The sequence below is a fragment of the Dipteris shenzhenensis genome, chromosome 19 (assembly GCF_047967505.1).
Source record: "Dipteris shenzhenensis isolate YYH24624 ecotype China chromosome 19, Dip_SZ_1.0, whole genome shotgun sequence".
Lineage (NCBI taxonomy): Eukaryota > Viridiplantae > Streptophyta > Polypodiopsida > Gleicheniales > Dipteridaceae > Dipteris > Dipteris shenzhenensis.
This window is the reverse complement of record NC_141614.1, coordinates 15,650,281-15,668,594: the sequence shown is the minus strand read 5'-3', so window position 1 is coordinate 15,668,594 and position 18,314 is coordinate 15,650,281. Positions and strand designations below refer to the sequence as shown.

Genomic DNA, 18,314 nt, shown 5'->3' with positions numbered 1-18,314 from the left:
GTGTCCCGATGAGCCAATGTCTTTATTGCATTTCTTCGGGCCAATGGAAGGCTATAATTTGGGTTAGCTCATTTGTTTCAAGGGTGCATGGGATATGGTTGTGCTACCAAAACATTATTATGCCTGTCCTGTCTCTTGATTTTAAGGATAAATGAGAAACCAAAAGTGCACACATAGTGTGTTATGTGGTATTTTGCATTACACCCACACCATTGGTAGAGCCCACATGAGAAGCTACACATTTCAAAACCCCACAAGTGATCATGTAACGGTCAATGCTCACATTAAATATTTTTACAATCCCTTAATATTAAGGGCATTAACTGGGATTGGATTAAAAATATTCCCAAAATGCGTAGGCAATCAACTCTGAACTTGGTTTTCGACACTCACAACTGAGGCACATATCTTAAAGTGTTGATTTGTATTTAGTAGGAATGCATTTTGTGATCGGCTTCAATTCTATAGCGGTCTGCACATGCTTCCCCTCATTTAGCATCTCTCAATATAACTCACTTAATGGGGTGGTCAGCGCCTTATTTTTCATCTAGCAATATAAGAGTTTATGAATTGGTCTTATGCACATTCTCAGAGTGGCAATACCATGTCTTGCAAGCCCATTCTAGTGTCAACCTCTTAGGCATTCGATTCAACTTAACTACGTACTAGTACAACGCACCATGGCAAATCTATGGCAAAGAAGGGGGGCAGTAACTCGACATTTCAATTGGGCTTCCATAGGAGACAACACACGTCAATATTAGTTCTACCCTCAACTTATTGATAGTGTTGTTCAAGTAGCATGTGAAGATGGATAAAAACTTTGTAAAACCACTATTGCAAGCATTGAGTGACATATTAGAATCATAGGCTAGCATGTGGATTTTAAAGTGCAACCAATCTTAAAAAATCAGGTGTAGAAATATCATTTACTCTCTCCTATAATTCCACACAAACCCTATGTGAGACAAACTCTAGAAATAAACCAAATATGCATGTGTGTGTTTGTGAAATCTCCATGATAATTGATTAAAAATATGGCAAAGCAAGAAATGAATGTGCACATTGTAGTTTGAGGTAGCACTGTACACAATTCCATGGATTATCAGAGGCAACCATGGGCTACCCCTTTCCTCATCAACATGAGCTTTAATGGCGGCTACTACATCAACAAAGGCCTCTGCCTACTATTATGGGTCAACTTGTCAAAGCTTTTTCACAAGAAGGAGGAGCCACAAACAAGAATGAAGTAGAAAGAAACAATGCAGAGAGAAGGATGTCACACAGAAGTCGGACACAGAATATTGCTCAAAACTTGTATTACTTGGAGAAAATGTCGATACAACATCAGAGAGACAAAGCTCAAGCTACAAGCCAACAAATACAACCGAAATTTCTTTGCTTAGATTGACAATACAAGGCAAAACAAGTTGGCTGACCACAGTCCAACAACCATCATGATATAGAGATAACAAGTGTAACTGATTCTAACAGCTACCATAAGGCATAACTGTCATTCTAATAGCCTTAGTACCACTATGCCACTACTACTGTGACTCTTCAGCTTCTACTATATTCGGATTATCATATTACATTAAGATGCCATGCTTGGTGTTGGGTTATCCCCTAACACCTACGCCTTATGTCTATAACACCTCCATATTCCACTTTTGCTAGAATCCTGAATCATCTTTAGCGAACAAAAATTCACAACTTGCTTCATCCATAGTTCATGCAATTAGTCTCTTGCTAAAGAAATCCAAAACATAAATCATGGAGCATGGTGTCAATGCCATGCCTTCACTCCTTAAAGAATTTGACGCTCTCCAAATCTACGCAATAGAGAAGTGTGAGCATGAATCACCCAAATACAATGGATGGGTAGATACATTCTTGATTGTATTGATAGTTACCTTCATGCCGCAACCCGATGGAAGCCATGGACACCACATGCAGGAACGCTTGCAAAGAAGTTTGCAACTGACTTGATGATACATAGGTGCTAAAAAAGCATATTTCCATGCCTCAACATCCCCATTCCACATTGGAAATTCAAGAAGGAACCAGAATTGTAGCACATATGCCCCACTCTTACACACCTGACACTTAATGTGTGATCCTCTCCAGAAGCTCCCTTTGCCACCATGCATCCTTTCCCCAAACGTTGACACATGACATCCCCATGTGGTAAGATGTACAGGCAAGTGCCATGTGTTGGAAACTCATGCAAAGTGCTCAACTTAATGTTAGATAAGATATATAATATTAGAGATTCAAAGAAGAAGAGATCAAACTAGTTCCAAAGAGTCCTCCCCATGGGTATCTATCTAAGGTGCTACCAAGATTCCCATGCACCCATGTGGATTATTGCTCACCGTCCCCATGGCACTCCCAAGAAACTGAAAGCATGCGGTCCTTTCAACAATCCTACAAATGTTTTGTTGCTGCCACCTTGTGACTGCCATGTGAAAGTTCATTGATGGACACATTAGCTAAGGAAAGCATGTGAACACTATATTAGGAAATTTGGGAATCTACCAAGTCCCATTTTGGTAATTCCCAAATTACCCAAATATAAATTTTCCCATATAAAAGATACAAAACATGAGGTGAAGTAGTAAATCAATCAACATAGTTTCAAAATGCACTTGTAAATTGAGCATATATAGTAGATTCTATCGAGAAATGAAGTCGACTTCCATTAGTATGTAAGGGAAAAACATACCACATGGCTAAATCAAATCTTACTTGGTCAAACTTCATGCATCAAGTGTCAGTGGATAAGTGTTATGATGTTTAGCAACATGTTTAAAGTAAAGTGAAGATTTTACTTCATTCCAAATCACTTAAGAATTGGATAGAGTGTCTTGTTAAAATTCGTGCTCAAAGTCAATTCAAATCTCACATCTTCACAATAAGAAATAGTTGAAGGAAGCTTTTCGCTCATTGAAACACATGACAAGTACAAAAATCAACTACAATTCATAATTTGAAATCTATTTCTCCGCTTTAAAAATAGTAATTTGCAAATAGCTCCTCCCCTTCATTGATATCATGCATTGTTTGTATAACAATGTTCCCATATGCAGCATCATTGAAAAATTTTCTAGAATAAAAATGCTCTAGGGTTGGTGAATACACAAACCATACATTCTCATTGTCCATACAATCCCTACAATTGTTAATGTAGCCTCCCACGTTAACATCGTGTACATCACCAACAATGTACACTTGATTATCTTCACCCTTCCCTCTTGGATCCTCAATGATACTGTATTTTAGTGCTCATTCTTCAATTTTATTCTCCTGAATCGATAGGTTTAGTTAGCTCTGAAAGATTTTGCCTTAAGGTCAAAACTTTGTGATATAGTGCATAGACTGTCCTTGTGGGATGGCCTCATAAACAAAAGTTTTTGCCTCGAGGATAAATCTTTGAGGGAGACCTTCTCCTCAACTTATAGGTTTGGTCAGCTCCCAAAGATTTTGCCTCAAGGTCAAAACGTTATGAGATGGCATCGAGGTTGTCCATGTGGGACAGCCTCATGAACAAAAGGAGGTCACAACTTTTTGAGATGGTGTCCAGATTGTCCTTGTGGAATGGCCTCAAGATCAATAGTTCTGACCTTGAGGCCAAATATTTAAGGGGGAATTCTCCTCAACTAATAGGCTTAGTCAAGTCACAAATATTTTGTCTCAAGGTCAAAACTTTGTGAGATGGTGTCCAAACTGTCCTTGTGGGCCTCACGAACAAAGGTTTTGACCTTGAGGCCAAATCTTTGAGGGGGACCTTCTCCTCAATTCATAGGTTTGATCAGGTCACAAAGATTTGGCCTTAAGGTCAAAACTTTGCGAGAAGGTTGTAGGTTGTCCTTGAGGGATGGCCTCATGAAGGAAATTTATGATCTTGAGGCAAAATCTATGAGAAATAACTTCGCCTCAAAAGATAGGTTTGTATGGATCACAAACATTTGGCCTCAAGGACAAATCTTTGTGAGGGTCAAAGCATAAAAAGAATAATGATTTCTATAAAGAAAAATATACAAATATTGAGGAACTTTTATTTTTTCCCATAATTTTTTTAACAATACATTGGTCTTAAAATTTTACATGGAATACATGCATGCCAATGAGTGAGCTTGGGTTCATTAAAATACTAACTGAGAATAGGAACGGAGTAAGCAAGATCAGGACGAGTGTGAAGGAGCCAGAGGAGTTTGCCAACAACCTGGAGATAGAGATGTTCATCAAAGGGAGGAGACTCCAAGTCTTTTGAGAGCTTTACTGTGGGATCTAAGGGAGTGGCAGCCAGCTTAGGCTCATGAGGAATTATTTGATCAAGGAGTTGAAGAGCATATTTCTGTTGAGAAACAAAAATACCACCAGAATGTTGTACAACTTCCATGCCTAAGAAATAGGAGAGCTGACCGAGATAAAAAATATAGAGCATCTAAAATTTGATACTTTGATAAATATAAAATAGGAAAACATTAACATTAAGACATAGAACATCTTGAAAATATCTAAATTTGAAAATAGAAAAAATGAATTTTGTGTGTGTGTGTGTGTGTGTGTGTGTGTGTGTGTGCGCATGTGTGTGTGTGTGTGTGTGTGACTGTGTGTGTGTGTGTGCGTGTGTGTGTGTGTGTGTGTACACACACACATACATATTATATATAAGTGGATTAAGAAAGACACACAAACATTTTTCATTTCTATTAAAAACATAACACAATTGTTGAGACTTGAATCATTAGAGTTTAATAATAAAGTAAAATATGCATTGATCTTAGAGTATCAAAATCTTCTTTAGATGAAAAGTAAAAATATTTTTCATAATCATAAAAAATGAAAAATATAATAAAAACCACATAATGTCAAACATTATTAAAAATATAAATTAAGAAAATTAAATTTACGTTGATGCAAAAAATTATCAATTTTATTGACTAGAGAGAGCTAAAAAACAAAAACTGTAATAAAAAATAACAAGTATGATAAAAACCACAAAATGTCAACCATTTACAAAAAATAAGAAAATTATATTTACAATTAAGAAATTATATTTATGTTAATACAAATGTTTTACAATTTTCTTGATTCTAAGCTTAAAAATAAAAATTGTAACAAACTTAAACTTTTATTATAATATAAAAGAGGTAAATTTTTTAATATTTCTTGATAGAAACTACAACGTAATATAAAAAATAGTTCTTTAAAAAAAGTTCAAAAATAAAATTAGACAACAATATAAAAACATTGAATATCTAATATATGGAAAAATAAAAGTATAGATTGTTTATGAACTTTTGATGGTTTGAGTTTTATATATACATATATATATATATATATATATATATATATATATATACATATATATATATATATATATATGTACACACACACAAATATAAAACAAATAATTTTAGATAATTATATAATAATTGAGGAATTAAATTTTCAAATAATCTTACATATAAATTAAAATTTAAAACATAAGATTTAAAATAGTAATGATCTTATATATATATATATATATATATATATAACTATAATTGAAAACATAGAATTTTAGATAAATATATAATGATTAAAATATAAAAATACCAATGATCTTTTGGTGATTTCAATTAAGAAATAAAATTATGAATTCATTTGATAATTTAAATTAATTTTTAGAAAATCTAAATTTATATAAACTAAAATTTAAAACGTAAGGTTTAAAATAATTGTATAATAACAGAAATATAAAAATACCAATGATCTTATATATATATATATACACACACACACACACACACAGACATATATATACATATACATATACATATGATATATATATATTATATGTATATGTATATGTATATATATATATATAACTAAGATTAAAATCCTAGGATTTTTTATAAGTATATAATAATAAAAATATAAAAACACCAATGATCTTTGGGTGATTTCAATTAAACATATAAAATTATGAATTCATTTGATAATTTCAAATAATTTTGAGAACATCTAAATTTATAAAAATATAAATTAAAATATAGATTTATAATCATTCATTTGATAATCTTAAAAATTTATTGGAAGTACAAAAAATGAAACATCTAAAATCTAGCAATTTAAATTTTAAAATTTTGAAAATACAATTTTTTTCATGGGAGTAATAAAGTCTAGCTACATTGGCTCACTTGGCTCATTGGCTTGTATTTGAATTTCAAAAGGAATAAAATTATTAAAAGACAGAACTATCCCTTTTGAAATTTGAATACATGGTTGGAAACGTAGCTGTGAAGAGAAGTTGAATCTAGCCATGTAGTGATGCTTGAAGAGAAGCCACAAGAAGATTCATTTTTGTGAGGAGAACCCACCCAAGCCCAGGAGAGAGACAAGTCTGGAAGCATAAAAGCAAGAGCAGGGAGAGAATCGACCTACCAGGAAGAGAATCTGCAAGCAGGGAAAGATTATGGACTCCACTGGATGATCTTGCATCCACAAGTCGATTTTGATTTGCACATGGCAAACTTGCACTCCACAGGGCCATTTTGAACTCCATATCCCAAATCTGCCAGCAAACAGGTTGATTTACTAGGACATAGGGTGATTTTGCACTCCAGGCTTCGATTTGGGTGTTGACTATTGGCTCCATGCATCGAATCTGGGCAAATAGAAGGCGATTTGGGGAAGCAACTTCTCCAAGCGTCGATTCTGGGCAAGAAGTTGGTGATTTGGAGGGAGGCGTACTTTGTAAACAAGTACATGCTTTTTAAAACCCTAAAATCATTTTTTTGGCTAAGAACCTTAATTTGGCTACTTGATTATGGTTTGAGACATGCAATTTCTCTTTGGGAAGTTTTGCACTTTTCTTGTTTGAATGCATGCCATCTTTAGATGTATCACTTAGAATAGAGAGTGCGACCGCTATCTAGTTGGGCTTGTTTTTTTTTTTAGTCCTCGAAAAACACCCCTTTTCTGGAGGCTGCCATTTATGCCTCGGTGATCCGATGGATGAGCTTAATAGCTCATGTCGAAGGTCTCACCCTCCTCTTTAAGGTAGAATTTGACTACACAAAGCCAATTCCTCCATCTTGACCTCCATGTAGCACCTACAAAGACTTGACACGATATTCCACGCACATTTTAACCTCAAAATCTCTATGTTAGCATCTTCGGACTTCCATACGAGTATGAAAATGACTGATCCACTAAATTTTCATTGGGATAAAGTTTTTCTACACAAAAGACAAAAAACTTATCTCAAATAAACTTTTTCAAAAATATGCCTCTATCAAGCTTCAATTTGGACCACAAAATACCCATGGCACAAAAAAACCAAAAACTGAAAATTGTCGCTCATTACAACTTTGTCAAACCACCCACAATAGCAAACCAAGATTTTCTAAACACTGCATGTGATATACATTTTCAAAAATTCATATACAAATAATGGAGCGTTCCAATATAAATATAAATATAAATATATATATACTATTATGGATAAATTTGACCAAAGTAAAAAGGCATAAATATGAGTGTGTGCTTGTATGTGTGGCAATAGTATAATAAAATATGGAGTGCATAGGACACAAGGTTGAGGTGGCAGGGCATGACCATGTGCCACCCTTCCACGTAAGAGGACCCATAAGGTGTGTTGTACATAATCCATGGTAGTAATATCATAAAATGTTAAGGTGGCATGGCTCCTCCATGTGCCACCCCTCCACCTAGGTGGTCCCATGCCTGCATTTAGTGAGATATGGCCCAACGTCCATGGGAGAAGTAATATAAAATAGGTGGAGATGGATATTATATTGGGTTATTCCCTCCATATAGGATAGGCCCATGTGGTGGAGGTATAGAAGGTCCAAGAGTGCAAGTTAAATAATGGGGAAAGTAGGATGAGGTGGCAAGATTCCTTGTGCCAACCCTCTACTTGTCCTCCTAGATGTTTGAACGTATTATAAAATTGGGAAGAGACCAAGGGAGTATCATAGACTTGGGATATGGGAGTTGATATATGTGGAAAAATGTGGCCAAGCGTTATCGCACACAATTGAGAGTGCGTAACCGCCTAGCCCACATGGGAGACTCTTCCACACACACCATGCATGTGGGAGGATGCATTTATTGGGAGAGACCCTCTCTCTTGGCTATAAAAGGAGGGGGCTATTCCTTGATGGGACACGCTCATTCTTGTAAAGCCACCTAGCTAGTACTTTGATATTTCCCCCTCATCCTTCCTTTCAAATAAAGCATGACCCTCTTCCCTTGATGTCTCCATCTCTACATTCCTCCTCCACCCATGTACATACTCCTCTTTCCCCTCTCCCTCTCCCTTTTTGCCATAGTCTCCCTCTTCTTTCCCTCCCCTCTTAATCCCTTTTCCCCACCCATGTTAACGCTCCTCCCCTCATGTTCCCTATTCCTCTATGGCCCTCAAGCGTCGCCATACCTATCCTCTAGCCTCTTGTCTTGATTTCTTTTTGGGCTAATAATACATATACATATACATATATATTTATACATATACATATACATATACATAGATATATATACATATACATATACATATACATATATATCTATATATATGTATATGTGTATATATATATATATATATATATATATATGTATATATATATCTACATATATATATATGTATGTATATATATATATATATATATATACATATATATGTATGTATATATATATATATATATATATACATATACATATATATATGTGTGTGTGTGTGTGTGGGTGTGTGTGTGTGTGTGTGTGTGTGTATGTATGTATGTATGTATGTATGTATATATATGTATGGAACCTTACAATAGATATAGTTAAATATGTATATAATTTTTATGCATTTAATTTTATAGTTTTTAAATATTTTTAAGTTTGTACACTTTTCTAAAGACACACACACACACATTATATATATATATATATGAAGTTTAATTATACATGATTCCTTTTTCTTTAAATATGTAATAATTCAAACTGTAAGTTCTTATAGTTTCTCTTCACCCCCCATTTTTTTGTTATGAAGTTTTTTTCTTTACATTTCTCTAGTATTTGTTTTTTGGTTTTTGTGTATGTTGAAATCTTTTAGTTTTTGGACATCCCTCATAAAGTTTTGACCTTGAGGCGAGACCTTTATGAGGTGACCAAAATGTTTTGTTAGGTAAAGGTGTCCCTCAAAGATTTGGCCTCAAGGTCTAAAGTTTTGTTCACGAAGCCATCCCACTAGCATTGTCTTGGCACCATATTTGTGTGTTGACCAAAATGTCTTTTGAGGAAAGGGTCCCCCTTAGAAGTTTTCCGTGATTTGTGCAAGTAGACTTCTCTCTAGTCTATACTTGTGGGATGGGATGATGAATAATAAATTTGACCTAAAGGTCAAATCTTTATGAGGTGATCAAAATTGTCTTCTAAGGAAAAGGTCCTCCTCAAAGATTTGGCCTCAAGGTCAAATCTTTTATTCATGAACCCATCCCATAGGTACAGCTGAGACATCTTTATAAGGTGACAAAACAAATATTTCGAAGGAAAGGTCCCCCCTAATGATTTTCCCTCAAGTTCAAAAATTCTACATGTCTTAGTCATAAGGTCATCCCTCCATGGTATGTTTGTTTGCCCCTCACCAACTTTCGACATTGCGGCCAAACTATCTCCCCCCAAAGTTTTGGCCAACACCCCTCACAAATGTTTTACCTTGAGGCCAAATCTTTATGAGGTGACCAAACCTCTTTTCTAAGGAAAAGGTTTAGCTAAAATCTTTGGCCTCAAGTTCAAATCTTTTATTTATGAGGCTATCCCATAAGTACAATCTTGACACCATTTTTATGACATGATAAGACCTATCTTTTGAGAAAAGGGTCCCCCTCAAAGATTTGGACTCAAGGCAAACAATTTTGTTCATGACCCCATCCCATAAGTACAACTGGGAGACCCTCTATATGAGGTGACAAATCATATTTTTTGAAGGAAGGTCCTCCCCTACTAATTTGGCCATTGCCATGTCTTATTCAATCCCTCCATGATGTGTTTGGTCATTCCTTCAAGATGGGTATTGACACCCCTTACAAAAGTTTGACCTTGAGGCCAGATCTTGTATGGGGTGACTAAACTTGTCTTTTAAGGAGAAGGTCCTCCGCAAAGATTTGGTTACGAGATCAAATATTTTATTTATGAGGCCATACCACGGGTATAGTATTTAGGCACCATCTTTATGAGGTGACAAAACCTATCTTTCAAGGAAAAGGTGGCCTCAAGGTGAAAACTTGTGTTCATCAGAACACCTAAATGAAGGAGTGGTCACCCCTCACCAAGTTTTGACATTGTATCCAAATCATTATTGGATAACCAAACCTGTCTTTTGAGGAAATGCCTCCTCAAAGATTTGGCCTAAAGATCAAAACTTTTATTCAAGATATCATTTCTCCAAAATAGGTTTGGATACCCCTCACACAATATTGACATCAAGGACAAATCTTCATTGGCTGACCTCAATTGTGTTTTGAGAAAAGTTCCCCCTCCAATATTTGATTTGAGAGTTAAAACTTATGTTCATGAGACCAAACCCTATGGGTAAAAACTTATGTTCATGAGGCCAATTCCAACACTCCCGTCAAGGTTTGGTTTTGTAAACATCTTTCCCAAATAAAGATTGAGAGAGAGAGAGAGAGAGAGAGAGAGTGTGTGTGTGTTTTATGGCCATGCCAAGTTGATTCACCAACTAGCAACTTTCCTACTTCTTAGGCATCATGGGTGTACAAATTTGCTCTCGAGAATTGGTTGATTTAATGATTAACCACACGAAGTTGTGGTTGTGAGGATGGTACATGCAATGAACCCATCTGACACATGCCATGGAAAAATGCTTGGTATTGCAGGATGTTTATCTGTGTTGGTGGAGAAATATCTCAATGTTAGTGCACTTTTGCCATTCCCGACAGATGATGCATGCAAATTTTGTGATGATGTTGGTAGTATTGTAAAGTGGAACACTGAGAATGTGACGAGGGTATTTCTCATCCATGATGGAAGCAAAAATAATGCTTTTGAACTTGAAAATGACAAAGTTCACATTTCCAGTGTTGTTGGCGAAATCATATAGAGTGATGAGGTGCTTGAAGATATATGATTGCATGGGTGTACATGATAGTTGGAGAGACAAGAGAGTTAAGCTAGTGTCAAAGGATAATACTCATTGCATCGGCACAAGGGTCATCTTATTGGCTTACCCATACGAGGCTATTGATTTTGAATTGCTAGGAGAAAGTTGATGTGGGTGTGGTGGTGGATACGACATACAATGTCAATGCAACGAGAACTTCGAGTGGCGATCTAGATTGTGTCAATTTGGTGAGGAGGCATGATAAGAGACTCGTGTTGAGGATGGAAGACCATTGCTTGAGGGCAGGCATATGAAGGGACGAGCATTTTTCGAGCGAAATCTTCCGAGCGTCTGAGCGAAGGAAAAAAAAAGCTTCCAACTATGCAAAAATATGACAAAAATGGATCAGAATAAAACATAGTTTCACTTAGAAATATGAAAAGTATTATAGGAATGCTTATTTTATATACGAATATTTATGTGAATCTTTGGGAATGGTGAGAACATAATGGGATGGCTTTTAAAGAAACCCACATGCAGAGTAGACTTCTCTATGAAAATTCCCTTATGATCCTTCTTACAACTTTTTACTTAATAGGGGGTGACATTGAAAAACCTCTCTCAACCTATCTTTATGAATAGCTCTTTATCGAGTGGTTTGGTAAAGATGTCTGCAACATTTTCTTTGCTATCACAATGCTACAGTGTGATGTCACCAAGTAACACTCTTTCTCTGATGAAGTGCTCTCTGACATCAATGTGCTTTGTCCTGGAGTGATATACTAGATTTTTGGCCAATGCTTGAGCTGATTGATTATCATAGTATATTGTTGTTGGCTTTGACTCATCAAAGTAATCTGTTTTTGACAATAGTCTTCTGAGCCATATAGCCTCACATGCACCTGTAGTGAGTGCTCTATATTCTGCTTCAGTCGAAGACAAAGAAACAGTTGGTTGTTTATTTGACAACCATGATATAGCACCTTGACCAAGGAAAAATGCATATCCCTGTGTCAATCTCCTGGTCTCATGATCTCTAGCATAGTCACTATCACAGTATCCATGCAACCGTGGATGACTTCCTCTATATTCTATCCCAAACTGTCTTGTACCTCTGATGTATCTCAAGACTTTTTTGGCTGCATTCCAGTGAGACTGTTTTGGATTTGCCATAAACTATGCTAGTGCATGTGCAGATACTCCTTAGTAGAATGCAAGAGCTGAAAGGAAGAATGGGACTTTAGCAGACAGTGCTAGAGCAATGCTTAGTGAAAAGAATCTTCCGAATCAGTATTGGGCAGAAGCAATAGCTACAGCTAACTACTTGCTTAATCGGCTTCCTACCGAACCAATTCAAGGTATGACTCCTTATGAAGCATTCACTGGACACAAGCCACGCATTGGGCATCTCCGCATATTTGGTTGCACAACATATGCCCACATACATGATGATCATCGTAGAAAATTGGATGCAAAGTCATGCAAATGCATCATGGTTGGCTACAGTGAAGAAAGCAAAGCAAAAAAATTGTATGATCCCATCAACCACAAAGTCATTATCTCCAGAGATGTAATCTTTGATGAGGAATCAGAATGGAAAACCTCACCTACATAGGAGATAGAAGCATCGACTTCACAGTCATCTATAGAATAGGTTGATGAAGAAGAGCAAGAATTTCCAGCAACACCCCAAGCAAAGCCACAGTAGCTCAGACGGTCTACTAGGGAAAGCAGATCACCAGCCAGATTGACATATGCTCAGAAAGGCAAAGCAATTCAGGTGGAAACCACTAACTATGCTCTTATGACTACCATCATGGCTACAAAAGAGCCAATGTACTTCGAAGACACAATAGACAAGCCAGAATGGCAAACTGCTATGAATGAAGAAATGGATGCTTTGTATAAGAATAACACTTGGGAATTATGCGACCTTCCACCAGGAAAGAAGGCCATAGCAAACAAATGGGTATACAAAGTGAAGTACAATCCAGATGGCAGTATTCAGAGATATAAAGCCAGATTAGTTGCAAAAGGATTTGCACAACAATATGGTCAAGACTATGATGAGACTTATGCTCCAATAGCAAAGATGGATTCCATACAGTTCTTGATATCACTAGCGACACTCAGTAAATGGAATGTGTATCAGCTCAATGTCAAGAATGCATTTCTCAATGGTTATCTAGACGAGGAAGTCTACATGCAACAACCAGCCGGTTATGTTGAACCAGGAAAGGAGAATAAGGTTTGCCATCTCAAGAAAAGTCTCTACGGCTTAAAGCAAGCACCCAAAAGTCGGTACAATAGAATTGACAAGTATTTTGCTGATCTAGGATACATGAAATCCAATGCAGATCATACTCTCACTACAAAGTTCAAGGGGAAGACATTACTATTGCACTTGATCTTTCTTCCTATTTGGTTTTCTACCATGGCTTTGAATTCTTGAAATCTGGAAAACACTTCAGATTTCTCTTTCAGAAAGTAGACCCAACAATATCTGTTATAGTCGTCGATGAAGGTCAAGTAGTAAAGTGAACCATTGATGCTGCAGGTCTGGGCATAACCCCATACATCTGTATGTATCAAATCAAGAATACCTCGTGCACGAGAGGTACTTCTGACAAAGTTGGTTCGCTTTTGTTTGCCGAAGCAGCATGCTTCACAAACTTTTCCAAGAAATTGTAGCTTCGAAATCTCAATTGCCATATTTTGATTCCTGAGATCTAACAAGTACTTGAAGTTGACATGACCATATCTCTTGTACCATTTTGCAGATAGTGGCATCTGTTGCATTTGAACTGACATGGCATGCTTATCTGGTACCGTAGCTAGCATTCTGTATAAGCATCCTTCCTTGACACCTTTTGCTACTAGCTGACATCTTTTAGATTTGTCTCTGATAGTGCATTCATCACCGTCGAAGATGACTTTGTAATTGTGTTCCAACATTTTACCTACTGACAAAAGGTTCTTGCTGAGCTTCGAAACATAGAGCACATCTTCGACTAATCCTTTCGTACTAGTGAAATTGTTCATAGGGATAACACCTGTCCCTTGAACTGGATTCGGTGTATTGTCTGCTGTATAGATGACATTTTTTAGACCTTCTAATGGTTTCATCTCTGTGAACCATTCTTGATGATTTGTCATATGAGATGATGCACCACTGTCAATGTACCAAGGATCCTGTTCCACTTAGTCTCGACTTGATAACTGAAATCCTCTTTGGGATTGAAATCAGTGTCTAGGTGCATTGTATTAGTCTGATGCAATTCCTCGCTTGCAAGAAACATATTTCCATGTTCATTTGCAAAATGACTGTGACTAGAATGTCCACCACGATGATTTCCTCTTCCTTGAAAATTCCCTCGATTACTACTGGATTGACCGCCTTGGTCGTACTGCTTCTTGTGGCAATCTCTTTCATAGTGTCCAAACTTGTGACAGTAGTTGCATTGAATGTTTGACACATTGGTGGATGCATTCCCTCGTCCTTGAAATCTTCCTCGATTGGAATGATTTCCTCTTTGCTGATTCTGATGTTGCTGATGCTGATGCTGATTCTGACTTTGATTTTGTTGCTGATGATGATGACCACTTTTCTGATATGATCTACCTCTGCTTCTGCCTTTGCCTCTACTTCTATCTGAAGCTATGAATGCCTGATCATTAGAATAACCTTTACGTGCTTGAATGGCCTGAGTCCTGAGTTCTTCACCAAGTAGAACTGACTAAAGTTCTTCCAGTGTTGGAATTTTCTGTTGAATGGCAATACTCTGGACTAGATTCTTGTATCCCTCTCCTAGTCCATTCAGAATGACTTGAACCATTTCTGCAGGGTTCATAGTCTCTCCTGCTGCTGCAAGTTGATTGTTGTAGTCTTTAATGCGGAGTACATAAGCATGACCAGTTTCACTGCTATTGCAAAAACTCTGGTTGATTTGGTTTCTCAAGGTGAGAATCCTCGATGTGTTCCTGGATTCGTAGAGAGCTGCGAACATATCCCATGCTTCTTTTGATGTCTTGACTGTGTTGAGCTGTCCTAGCATGACATCTTACACATTCTGCTTGATCAGGTGATAGGCATACTTGTCTTTCTTATCCCATTCTGCTTGAGCTTGGGCAATGGCAGGATCTACTACTGGTGTGGAAACTATTTGTGTAGATGTAGATTCCATTGCTGGTGCTGTGACAACAGATGGAGTAGAGCTACTGGTGGCTAGATCGGCCAATGGTCTAGGTGTAGACCCATCGACATACTCCCATTTGTCCTAAAGCACAAGAATGGTCTCCATTCGGTATTTCCATGTACCGTAATTGGAGTTGTCTAACTTAGCAGATGCCTCCAGATTGAGGTTGCTAGTCGACATGGTGCAAGAAATGTACTCAAAAAGTGTCCTGAAAATCTCTATATGAATCAACTGCAAATACAATGAATATGCCAAGTGAAATCTCTGAACCGTCGATGAAGATAGAACTGCAGTATATAAAATCTGATATGTATTACAAGGCTTGTGGCAATGATGCCGGGAATAGCCAAGAGGCTTTACAAGGCTGAAATGATGTGCATGATGCCGTGAGATAGCCGAATAGGCTTTACAATGGTGGCATGTGTGTGTGAAATCAAGTTCTATCTGCCCACTGAATCAGTCTTCAATGCCTCTGAACTCTGAAGTCTGCTCATTGAAGTGATGAACGTAAGGTTTCAGGTAATGTAATGATGTGAAACCGTACGTGAGCGTATGGACTCCGAGTAGGTACTAGTCGGGAATTTTGGGCATGGCTTAGATTGGCAAGTTGGGGAAATTCAAAGCGTCCCCTCTATGGCGATCTAGTCTACTCTGATCCAGATCTAAACCAATCGTCGATCGATGAAAGAACAGCAAATAATTCCTTTTCTTTTGTTCTTTTTAAGTGCTGGGTCAGATGCGTCGATGTAGAGGCAAATGTGCATGAAGGAAGTGGTTTGTCGGCGAGGCTCAAATGTGAGTGTAACTTGCACCAAAATGTGCATGTGATGTGACGAATGCGTAGAGCACAAAAAAACGAGCGACTTTTCTTTTTGGAGCGCCCTCAAATTCCTCCTGGATCAAGAGATATGACTTGATCTAGGTGGAGGGGCAAAAGGAGTGCAAATGGTGCTCAATGATGATGTGTCACTGTGAGTCACATGCAGTGATGATGTGGCACTGTGCCTAGCAAGAGATGTGCCTATGAAGCCCTGTGCTGAGGTGGTAGGACTGGTCACATGAAGTGCCTGTGGAGCACTATGTGTGACTGGCAGGGGTCAATGCTGATTGGACATGCTGACTGGACTGCTGAGGTGGCACTGCTCAATGATGATGTGTCACTGTAAGTCACATGCAGTGATGATGTGGCACTGTGCCTAGCAAGAGGTGTGCTTGTGAATCCCTATGCTGAGGTGGCAGGACTGGTCACATGAAGTGCCTGTGGAGCAGTGTGTGTGCCTAGCAGGGATCAATGCTGACTGGACTGCTGAGGTGGCACTACTGAGGTGGCAGAGGTGATGTGACAGTGATGACATGGCCTGATGATGTGGTTGGATGATGTGGCAGAATGACGTGGCTTGCCTACATGGCACTGATGATGTGGCAACTGAATTGGATGGTGATGTGGCAGATAAGCGCGATTGCTGACATGGCAAGATGATGTGGCACAAGGATAAGGTGATGATGTGGTAGATGCTGGAGTCTGCTGATGTGGCAAGATGGAATAGTTGATGATGTGGCACACGAGTAGATAAGGTTGCCACGTGGCAATCTGTGGACCAAACCCAATTGTGAGTTAACCTGACCCGGGTTAATCTAACCAACCCTAACCTTTCATGACTGTACCCGGGTTATAAGATTGATGGTGGGTGATAAGATTGATGGCCATGTGTCACAATTGTGGCCAAACCGCCTAACCAGGGGTTTGTTGAACCTAATCGTGGTTCGCTCCTATCTGCAACGGAGTCACAGGCGTTCGTGAGCAGTCGGTGGCCTTTGCATGAAGCTTCTTGCAATCGCGCCCGCATTGGAGATAGCTATAGGAGGCACTGTTTGAAGTCGGCTGAGGCCACCGCAAACGGCTTCCACCTCCATAGCCAGCGCTCAGCCATCATCGCACAATGATCCAGAGCTCCTTCGCTGTGTTTCGGGTGGCCGTCGATGGCTCCTAGGAGCATCATCAGAGCGGGCGTGGAAGCTATAGGTAGAGCAAGATCGTCGTTGAAACTGAGCCTTTGGAAGTCAGTCGACCGTTGTCGTTGTAGGAGCCATCGGTAGGCTGGCCATTTAGGCTTGCTGGAGCAGCTATGGAGAAGGAGCCGGTGCCACAGCAGTCGGGTGATGCAGGTACTGGAGTCCCGTGAACTCCAACGACTAGCTCTTGGAGTTTCGATCATATTCATTGAAGGATAAGTAAAGCTCGATGGAATAGTACGGGAGCCCTCTATTGGGAGCGCAAAAGAGACGGCGGGTGAGAGCTCTACTGGTGTTGAAGTAGCACAGTCATTGGAGACGTAGGGAGCTATTGGCAAAGGCTTTGGCAAAAGCTTGGCTCCTGTAGAGGCGGTTGTGGATGCGCTTATAGTGCTCGTTGTTGGAGCTGTCGATGGAGTCGTGCTTGCTGAGCGTGGAGTCGCTGGAGCATGGTGGCAAGGGTACTTGCTAGAGGGCGTTGAAGCGTGGTTTCGAGGGCAAGGCTATAGCGCTTCGTTGTGGGAAGCGTTGGCTGTAGAGTCGGCCATCCGTCATTGGAGACAGAAGGCTAGGAGTCGCAGGAGCTTCGTTGAAAAGCTATTGCTGTTGGCCACTTTTGGCCGAGGTTATAGAGCCGATGTTGTTGGAGGTCCTCGTTGCTATGGGAGGCTTGGAGTATGTCATTGAAGAGGGAGGCTAATCTCTCTATTCTCTCTCACAGAGAGTTCTCTCTTGAAGCTCTCAAAGATGGAAATCACTCTCAGAAATCTCTCACACTATGAAGAACCACTCACTCTCACCGAAGAATGAACGGAAATCTCTTAAAGAAAATGGACGGAATTTTCTCTCAAATGGACGAAAATTTCTTTCAACGGAAGTGAAGGGAAAGATCTCACAATCACTCAAGAGAATTGCAATGCCTCAGTGGAAGGCAAGGGAGCTCTGATACCATGACAAAATATGAAGAGGGGAGAGGAGAAGAGTGG

The 18,314-nt window shown here is 38.6% G+C and overlaps 1 pseudogene; it reads left to right on the top strand.

Annotated features, from left to right (window-relative positions):
• LOC147890145 (uncharacterized) overlaps positions 1-18,015 on the top strand; it is a 36,054-nt pseudogene extending 18,039 nt beyond the window's left edge.
• Positions 18,016-18,314: the final 299 nt, after the last annotated feature.